This window comes from Lactuca saligna, chromosome 9 (genome assembly GCF_052625555.1).
Source record: "Lactuca saligna cultivar CGN05327 chromosome 9, ASM5262555v1, whole genome shotgun sequence".
Classification (NCBI taxonomy): domain Eukaryota; kingdom Viridiplantae; phylum Streptophyta; class Magnoliopsida; order Asterales; family Asteraceae; genus Lactuca; species Lactuca saligna.
In genome coordinates this window covers 57,907,126-57,917,153 of record NC_136425.1, presented here as the reverse complement: position 1 = coordinate 57,917,153, position 10,028 = coordinate 57,907,126, and positions in this window count along the sequence as shown.

Sequence of the window (10,028 nt, the reverse complement as noted above, 5' to 3'; positions counted from 1 at the left end):
TGCTGAGATATTATGCCGATAGAAGATAGTTAGGATAAACCCACCCGGAAAGGAATCATTTATGGTGTACGGGGACAAACGCAGAGTGAGTTCTGGAATCATCTCCTTGATGAAAGCCAAGAAATGTTTGTCCAAGGGATGTGCATCGTACTTGGCATTCGTAATCGATGCTAAGAAAGAAAAGAAAGAGGTGCAGAATATACCGGTTGTGTGCGATTATCCGAAAGTCTTTCCCGAAGATCTTCCCGGATTACCACCTGATAGGCAAGTAGAATTTCGTATAGACTTATTACCAGGAACAACACCGATAGCAAAGGCACCTTACCGATTAGCACCGACGGAGATGAAGGAGCTCATGACGCAACTTCAGGAGTTGTTGGACAACGGTTTCATTCGACCTAGTTCATCACCCTGGGGAGCTCCGGTGTTATTCGTGAAGAAGAAGGACGGAAGCATGAGGATGTGCATAGACTACCGAGAGTTGAATAAGGCAACGGTGAAGAACAAGTATCCATTGCCGAGGATTGATGATCTATTCGATCAGCTGCAAGGTTCGAGCTACTTCTCAAAGATCGATCTTAGGTCAGGATATCATTAGTTGAAGGTGAGAGAGCAGGATATTGAGAAGACTGCATTCAGAACAAGATATGGACACTATGAGTTCTTGGTTATGTCATTTGGACTAACCAATGCTCCCGCAGCATTCATGGATTTGATGAATAGGGTTTGTAAACCATTCCTCGATAAATCTGTGATAGTGTTCATCGATGACATTCTCATTTACTCGAAAAGCCAGGAGGAGCATGGCAAGCATCTACGAGAAGTGTTGGAGGTGTTAAAGAAGGAGAAGCTTTTTGCAAAGTTCTCCAAATGCGACTTTTGGATACGGGAAGTCCAATTCTTGGGTCATGTTGTTAACCAGGAGGGAATAATGGTTGACCCCGCCAAGATCGAGGCTGTAATGAAGTGGGAACGTCCGAAGAGTCCCACGGAGATTCGAAGCTTTCTAGGATTAGCCGGATATTACCGACGATTTATCCAAGGCTTTTCTTCGATAGCTGCTCCATTAACAGCTTTGACCCATAAAGGAGCTACGTATACATGGAGTGAGAAACACGATGAGGCATTCGAGAAGCTAAAAAAAGAAGTTATGTGAAGCACCGATACTTTCTCTACCCGATGGAGTCGAAGATTTCGCAGTTTATAGTGATGCATCTGGAGTCGGGTTGGGTTGTGTTCTGACCCAAAGAGAAAAGGTGATAGCATACGCATCTCGACAATTGAAAGAGCACGAAAAGAACTACCCCACTCATGATCTGGAGTTGGCAGCGGTAGTATTTGCCTTAAAGATATGGAGGCATTACCTCTACGGCACGAAGTGCAAGCTCTTCACTGATCATAAGAGCCTCCAATATCTCTTTAATCAGAAGGAGTTGAACATGAGGCAACGACTCTGGCTAGAACTTCTCAAGGACTACGACTGTGAGATACTTTACCACCCAGGTAAAGCAAATATTGTTGCTGATGCTCTCAGTCGGAAAGTCAATCTTGAAAGAAAATGGCCAAGAGCGTTAAGAATTGAAGTCGTCTCGATGATTGTGGAAAGTATCAGGAAAGCTCAAGAAGAAGCCTTAGAAAAGAATGACCGAAAGGAAGAACGTTTGGGAAAAACGTTAGTGTTCGGTACGAACAGTCGAGGACTGAATGTATTCCAAGATCGAATTTGGGTACCTAAGACGGGAGGAATAAGAGATCTTCTAATGGAAGAAGCACACAAGACCATGTACTCGATTCATCCCGGTAGCACTAAAATGTATAGGGACCTAAAACCCTACTACTGGTGGACGACGATGAAGCTCGATGTTGCGAAGTATGTGGCTGAGTGCGTAACATGTGCGAGGGTTAAGGCACACCATCAAAAACCGTATGGGAGTTTAGAACCCTTACCTGTACCCATGGGAAAATGGGAAGACATCACCATGGATTTTGTGACTAAACTGCCCAGAACGAAGAATGGTCACGACATGATTTGGGTAGTCGTGGATCGTTTCACCAAGAGTGCACACTTCATAGCAGCCAACGAGAAGTGGTCTATGGATAAGCTCGCAAATTCTTACGTGAAGGAAATTGTAAGACTTCACGGTGTCCCTCTTACTATTGTGTCAGATCGTGATAGTCGTTTCACATCGAGGTTTTGGAGGAGTCTACAAGAGGAGTTGGGTACAAAGTTGTGTTTGAGTACTGCTTACCATCCGCAAACTGATGGTCAGAGTGAAAGAACGATTCAGACGTTGGAAGATATGCTGAGAGCATGTACCCTCGAATTCCAAGGGAATTGGGACGAGCACTTACCTCTGGTAGAATTTTCCTACAACAATAGTTTTCACTCGAGCATCAAGATGGCTCCTTATCAAGCCTTGTATGGGCAGAAGTGTCGTACGCCGTCTTGTTGGCTTGAAGCCGTAGAGACGTAGTTTATGGGCCCCGAGATAGTCCATGAGACTGCTGAGAAATTGAAGGTGATTAGGGAAAGAATGTTAGCAGCTCAGGATCGTCAGAAGAGCTATGCCGACAAGAAAAGACGACCGATAACCTTCGAAGTTGGGGATTCTGTTTTACTTAAAGTCTCACCGTGGAAGGGACTTATACGATTTGGGAAACGAGGAAAGTTGAGTCCAAGGTTTATTGGACCATTCAAAGTTCTTCAGAGGATTGGGAACCAAGCTTACAAGCTGTAATTGCCCGAAGAACTCAATGGTATTCATAACACCTTCCATGTGTGTTATTTGAGGAAATTCATGGGAGATGTTCCCGACATAATTCCAATCTCGGAATTAAGGATGGATGAGAATAAAAGGCTGATCGAAGAGCCTGAGGCAATTATTGACCGTAAGACTAAGAAGTTACGACGCAAGATGGTCGACTTGGTGCTAGTCCGATGGAAACATTCGAATGGGCCGAATCTCACTTGGGAAACAGAGGATGACATGATGAGTTGCTATCCACATCTGTTTGCTGATGCATGATTCCGGGACGGAATCATCCTAAGGGGGTGAGAATTGTAACGCCCGGGTTTTCAGGGCTAAGCATTTTTGTCAATGTAATAGTCTAGGTCAACTATTGTAACTCTTTTTGAAGTAATAAATATGAAATATTTGAGTATTATGTGAATTATGTGTGTTTATGTGTTTATTATTTAATTATAAATGTATAATTAATAAAGAATAAAAATGAGCATCAAAATTAAAGTGTGAGATAATCCCGATATCTCTACATAAAGTTGTAGAATATGTCTCAAGGTTTCCGTACATATAAAGAATGCCGAAATCCGAGCTATAACGAAGAAGTTATGGCCCGCCGAAGTTTTACGGCAAAACCGGCACGACACCGGGAGACGTAAATAGTGAATTTACGATAGAAGACTTTTTAGCCTTAGCAATCTAAACAAAAGTTGTAGAATATGTTAAACTAAGAACATCGATAAAAAGAACGCCCAAATCTGACTTCGTATGAAGAAGTTATGATTTTTCTAAGATTCGGCTTAGCAGTGCACGGCCTGAAACTCGAATTTTAGTTCGAGCGGTTTTTGGCTTACGCAATGTAAATGAGAGTTGAAGATCTCATTAATAGGAAATCAACGGTAAAAAGACAGACAAAAACAGAGTCCGTATGTAGAAGTTATTAATTTTACGCAGACGTTTAACAATATAATCTCCTTGTACTGTTAAATTTAAGACCGGTCGAGAATTAGCTGACGATGTCAAAATGAAAGTTGTAGATCTTATTATTACCTACGCGTGGATATAAAGAACGTCAAAAACGGAGGTCGTATGTGAAAGTTACGGATTTTAGAAGTCGGAAGTGGGCTGTACGAAAATGGGTGATGTGGCACAATCTTGGCCATTGCTTTCTCCCCAAGGCTTGCCACCAGATGGTGACATGTGGCACCAAGTTCAGCCACATTTCACCCTATAAATACCACTTCTCCCACCCTCATTTTCTTCACACCTTTCCCATTCTTTCTTCTCTTTACTCTCTCTCTCTCTCTAGAACCTCTCTCTAGCCCCGAAATCTCCCGAAAAGCCTAGGGAACCTCCCTAGCACGAGGCGGAAGCCCCGGAGTGCTCGAAGGCTCTGAGAAGAAGAGCTTTTCGGCTCGGGAACGCTGCTCCAAGCAAAGCCCGGTTTTCTATAAAACCCGCTGTAAGTGAGCTACGCTTACGCTATTTTTAATATAACTTTTATTTAATTATAGTAACGTTATTAGGAACTTATAATAAATACTTGGGCTATTATTATGGGTTATATAAGTATTTTTTTGACGCTTATATAATAATAATAATAATAGCTAGACTATTAATTAGTCTCGACGAATAATAAACTAAACTCTAGTGGTAATAATACTAGGTTGCGTCGAAGAAAAAAATTCTTTTTAAGAAGCGAAGCGCTGTCTGAGTTCGGAATCACCACCTTTTCCGGTGAGTGCATAGTTACTTTCAGCTTACACATAGATATGAAGTATTTTATATAAATTACGTGCTATGTGTGCATATTATCTGAATACTTGCTATCTACGTTAGATGAACGTTGTTATACATGTTTTCAATGATTTAAACTGTATATGTATTTTATATCTACGAAAATGTTGGGGTAAAACATGGGTAGATGTAATAGGTGATGTGTGATAAAATGATGAGAGGCCTCGATGTTGTTGTTGTTGATCCAGTCATCTAGCGGAGTATAGATGACGACCACAGACTCTTCTAGACAGTCCAGTGGAACACTAGCAGGCTCGCAACCTGTAGGTGTTGTGAACGATGTGTTCACCGGTGTACTCCATCCCCCACATGGTTGTCTATTAGGACATTTATTGCTGAGGAATCCCTTAGCAGTAATGTTCGTCCCGATGATGATCCTTAGGCTAGGTCCCTTATGATAGGTGTTTAGGGACGTAAAGTGAGGATAACGGGAACGGGTAATCGGGTTATTGTTGATTGATGAAATTAATAAACTTATTTATTGTGGGTTGAAAACCCTATGTGCTCACCAGGCTCCCAAGCCTGACCCACTCAGTTTTATGCATTACAGGTAGTGGCGCATGAGCATAGGTGTGATGTTTTGGACGAGGGATTACGGATATAGGCCTGTAGATATGAAATAATGTAGTAAGGCTTATATTGTACTGTTTATACTTTTGATCTGTACGAACATGACATCCCGAGTCTTTTAATGAAATACATTTCTATGGAAATGCTTTTGATAAATCTTTATCATATTATTGTTTTGGGACAAATTCCGCAACCCTTTTATTAAAAGATAACTCTGATTTTGAAATAAAGTATAAACAAAACCGGTCTTTTCTGGCCGTGATTTCGGGGATGTCACAACGATGGTACAATCAAATCAATCCTCTCTCTTCTATTTCCCATATAAATAGGGGTAAATAGTGAGAAATTCCTTCACTTGTTCCCCGATCATCTCCGTCTATGCCAAAAGTATCATTCTTTCTAATTCTCTCTATTTTTAAAATCTCTTAGCCATGGGTAAAAAGTTGTTCGCTCTCGTTCTAGCATTACTTCTCCTTTTGATAACGATTTTGTCGATCAAAAGCTTCTCATATATAGTGAGACTTGTTCGTTTGATGATGAGGATACTTGGTTCCTAACATTCATTGGGGCTTTTCTCACAGATACAATTTTTAGGCGTTATGATGCTTTGATGCAGCTAGATTTTGTTTGTCCTTCTTAGGTATGCTTTCATGAATACCCTTTTTCTTTGGGTTTGAAATACCCCTTTCCAGGAATCGTATTTGAGTTTTTTGAAACCACAAACATTTCATATATCCAAGTTATGTCTTTCATATAGAGGATCCTATTTAGGACCAATAAGTTAAACTAATCCTATGATCTAGGCATAGACGTTGCTATATTGGCTCATGTTTATGAACTCTCCATATTCGGGAATTCCTATTTCTTGTTCAAGCTCAAACCCAACAAATCTCCACTCATTCTAAAATCAAAATACAATGACGGAGCCTGGAAAGAGAAGTATTTTTTGTTAGGCGTTATACTATTCCTAACAGGGATCTCCTGCCAAAGATCTGGGTTAAAAAGGGTAGGATTTACTAATTAGTTGCAAGGACCCTAAAATTCACTTTCTTATTTTGTTTATTGAGATGTAGGATTTAAATTTGAAGAGATTGCTCCTCCCGTCGAGGATACTGAATAGAAGGTCGCAAACTTCCTCACTTTGTCTGTAGCTGATAGGTCTTTCAAGCTCGAGCACTCCAGTCTCCAAGAGGGCTCTTCTACCACTACTTCAATGGCTACCGATAATGATTCTGCATTTTTCCTATTATCTACTTCATTTTTGAGATCTCAAACTGATGGGGATCCTTGATATAAGATCCAAATGGTGAGATCTCAAACTAATGCAAAGCCGCTGAAGGTAGGAGGAAAGGAGGAAGAAACAGAGAAGGTTCCCAATGGTGATTATGAAACTATGTTTGATTATTTAAAAATAATTTTAGTATTTTGGATGTAAGATAATTAACTTTTTCTCTTTTGATAGGGTTTGTGGGCAACCCTTTTTTTTCAAGCTATGGTTGTTTTATTTCTTCTTGCATGATCGTTGTGGTTGTAGCAATAGGTTTTATGAGGATCATTGGATGATTAGGATCCTAAAGAGTTTAGATTTTACAAGAACTCTTAGGATCTTAATAACATGAAATGGTCAGTCACATGCTAAGGAATTTGAAACAATCAAGATCCTTATAAAGATAAACCTTTAGTTAGAATATAAAAAGATAGTTTTTAAGAAACAAAGATAGATAGAGCCTGTCGATCATTTGGTTTTGGTATAGATCTTGAAGCTTGTGTAGGGAAGGATCCATCTCAACATAATCCGGCTTAGGAATTTGATACAGGGAATCCTTATTTAGATTCTGCTAAAAAAAAAAAATCCAATTTTAGGAAATATTCGGGAAAATCCCAACTTAGAAAAGTATTTGGGGAGGATCCCAACTTAGAAAATAATTAGAGAAGATCCCAATTTAGAAAATAACGGGGGAAGATCGTAACTTAGAAAATAACTGAGGAAGATCCCAACTTAAGATATTCAATGGGGAAGATCTCAACTTAGAAATTCACTAAGGAAGATCCCAACTTAAGGTATTAACCGGAGTAAGATCTTGCCTCACCCCGACCACCATTGGAAACGCCAAGGTGCGTGACGTAAATTAGTGATCACAGTTATTGAACATACATTGAAGAATACAAATATAATCTTCTATTATTACCGAAATAGAAATTACATGGAAAATAACTATCACTAAATCGTGACACATGCCTAACAACCGATGTTTACAAAGGTGTAGTTAAACAATGGATAGTCTTATATGAAAATCCTTCCAACCTACTAATAAACCTACACATGCATTAAGATACGTTAATAAAAATTATTGGTGAGTTCTACAGGTTTTGACACAAAGTATTTTTATAACCAAAAGTGTTTAATAAACTTTATCTGGTGACCCAATTTTTATAAATACGTACTTTTCTATCAAAAGTATAAGATAATTGCGTTATAAAAATGTATTTGGTCTCATTTAGAAACATCATGTGTTCAAATCTAAAATTTCAAAATTTGACAAAATACATATAAGTAAGTCAAACTTATATAAAAAATTATATGGTTCTCATGACAAAAATGCTTTATATATAAGGATTTCGAGTGCCAATTTATATAAAATAAAGTCATATCTCATCTTGTGAAAACATAAAATTACCAAATTTACTATAGAAATATTGTACAAGCCTTTGTATAGTTTATATGTAAAACTCATAAGTTTCAAATTTATAAACTTTGTAAATTTGTGTCGTAGGTTTATAAACAAAGGGTTTATATGACTAACTTATTAACTGTAAGTTATTAAACCTTAATCAATACTGTCGTGATATTAATTAAGTGTTATATGACTTAATTTATGGTATTGATACTTATAGTTTTGAGTCACAAACTATTCCACTGAATACAAACTCTTTTAACTAAAATAAGTGAACAAAAACCCCGTATAAACCTAATATCAATTCTATACAGTAACAACGAAAATCTGGGATCTATAATGAACTCATAAATGAACTGCGACAAACACCTTTGCACCAACACAAAAGGAGCAAACTAAAAGTTCCACACGACTAACATGTGCGTGCTAAAAGTTCCATATCAATGCTTTATCAACTTTGTGTAGTAAATAGTGTCGAAATGTCAACGCCAAACTAGTCTCGTCAAGCGATGGTTGTAGCTAACAACATGTGGGCGGGAGTAAACCCATATAGATCAGTGTCATCGATCTATACCTGACGTTCCATGTTCCATATGGATTAATGGTTATAACACAGAGGACCAAGGATACTGTTAATGAAGGGAGAATTATAGTTCTTGTTCTACCTTTTTCGGCTAACGACCCTCTACCGATCAAGGAAGCGGTGGGTGAGAGTGGACACCCATTAAGTTGCCATTTTATAGGCAACAACCTTATACCCCCCTTATAGATCGGCTTCGTGAATGAGGTCTACTAATGGTAAGACAACTTGCTCTTATATATATATATATATATATATATATATATATATATATATATATATATATATATTAACTTATAATATTATAATAGTATAAGGGTTAATTTTTAATTCTTTAAAATTCTAAGGGCTTAATTTGGAATTAAAGTATACATAAAAGAAAACTTTTCAATTCCATAACATATGTGTTTAAAGTAGTTTTAATTAAAAAAACTCTTCAAGTTCCATAACTTGAGGACAAGTTATGGAAGACTTTAAACTAATTTAGAAAGTGACTCTTCATAATTCATAACTTGTGGAAGTTTTTCTTTTCTCATACCTTATGATTTAATGGCTTATTAAAATGAGTGACTTTTCATTTTATGTAACCATTGTGTTCCTTTAATGGATTAAATAACTTGTGACTTTTGGTTATCCATAAATTGAGGACAAGTTATGGAATCCATTAAAACACATAATGATCAAGAATTAAACTACCAAGAAGGTTACAAATAATTCTTATGATCATCAAAAATCATAAGTTCAAGAACATGCATATCAACAATTTCAAGAATCATAAAATTAACCATATAAAAACTTGAAATTTTGATAACAACTCTGAAATTGGTTTACCATAATCATTATCACATCAAAAAATAGTTTCTATAAGTCCAAAATAGTTTAAGATAATGATTCTAGACCAATTCCAGCACCAAAACTCGAATATAAGCTGTCAGGGGGTCCAACTCGTCGAGTGCATGAACCAACTCGCCGGTTTGGATGAGTTTTTCCTTGGACTCGTCGAGTCCATGAGGGAACTCGGCGACTCCACTGCCCAGACAACACAAAAACTTCAATTTTTCATCAATTACATCAAGTATTCAGGAAAACAAGCCTAGGCTCTAATACCACTGTTGGGTTTTTGAGCATTCTAATACTCCTATGGTGTACATGCAACCCTAAATACCTTGGATCTATGTTTTCTCTAATATACATGCAAATACTAATATTCCAAGGTATTACCTTATCTAGCATACAATCATAGATACTTGGGTAATAATATAGATAGAATACATACCTCTTGTAGTGTAGCTTGACTCCATGGGGATTGAGTGCCTAGTGCCTCAAATGTGACACCTCAAATGGCTCACACAACATCAAATGCTCTTGGAATAACTTAGAGAGAAATCCACACTTCATGAAATCGGCTATCCCTTCTTTTACACACACTAGTGGCTGATTTTGGTGAATAATATGATGCTTATATAATGTGTTACAATTAGGGTTACACCATGTAAACCCTAATTGTCATGACCTTTCATTTCCATGACCCATAGGTTATGTAACCTCCATGGAGCATCCATGGAGCATCCTATGGGTTTAACCCAACTTGATTATCCATGGAGCTTTGGCCCACTATATAAGTTATGGATGATTTACACAATCAACCCATATATTTAATTAGTC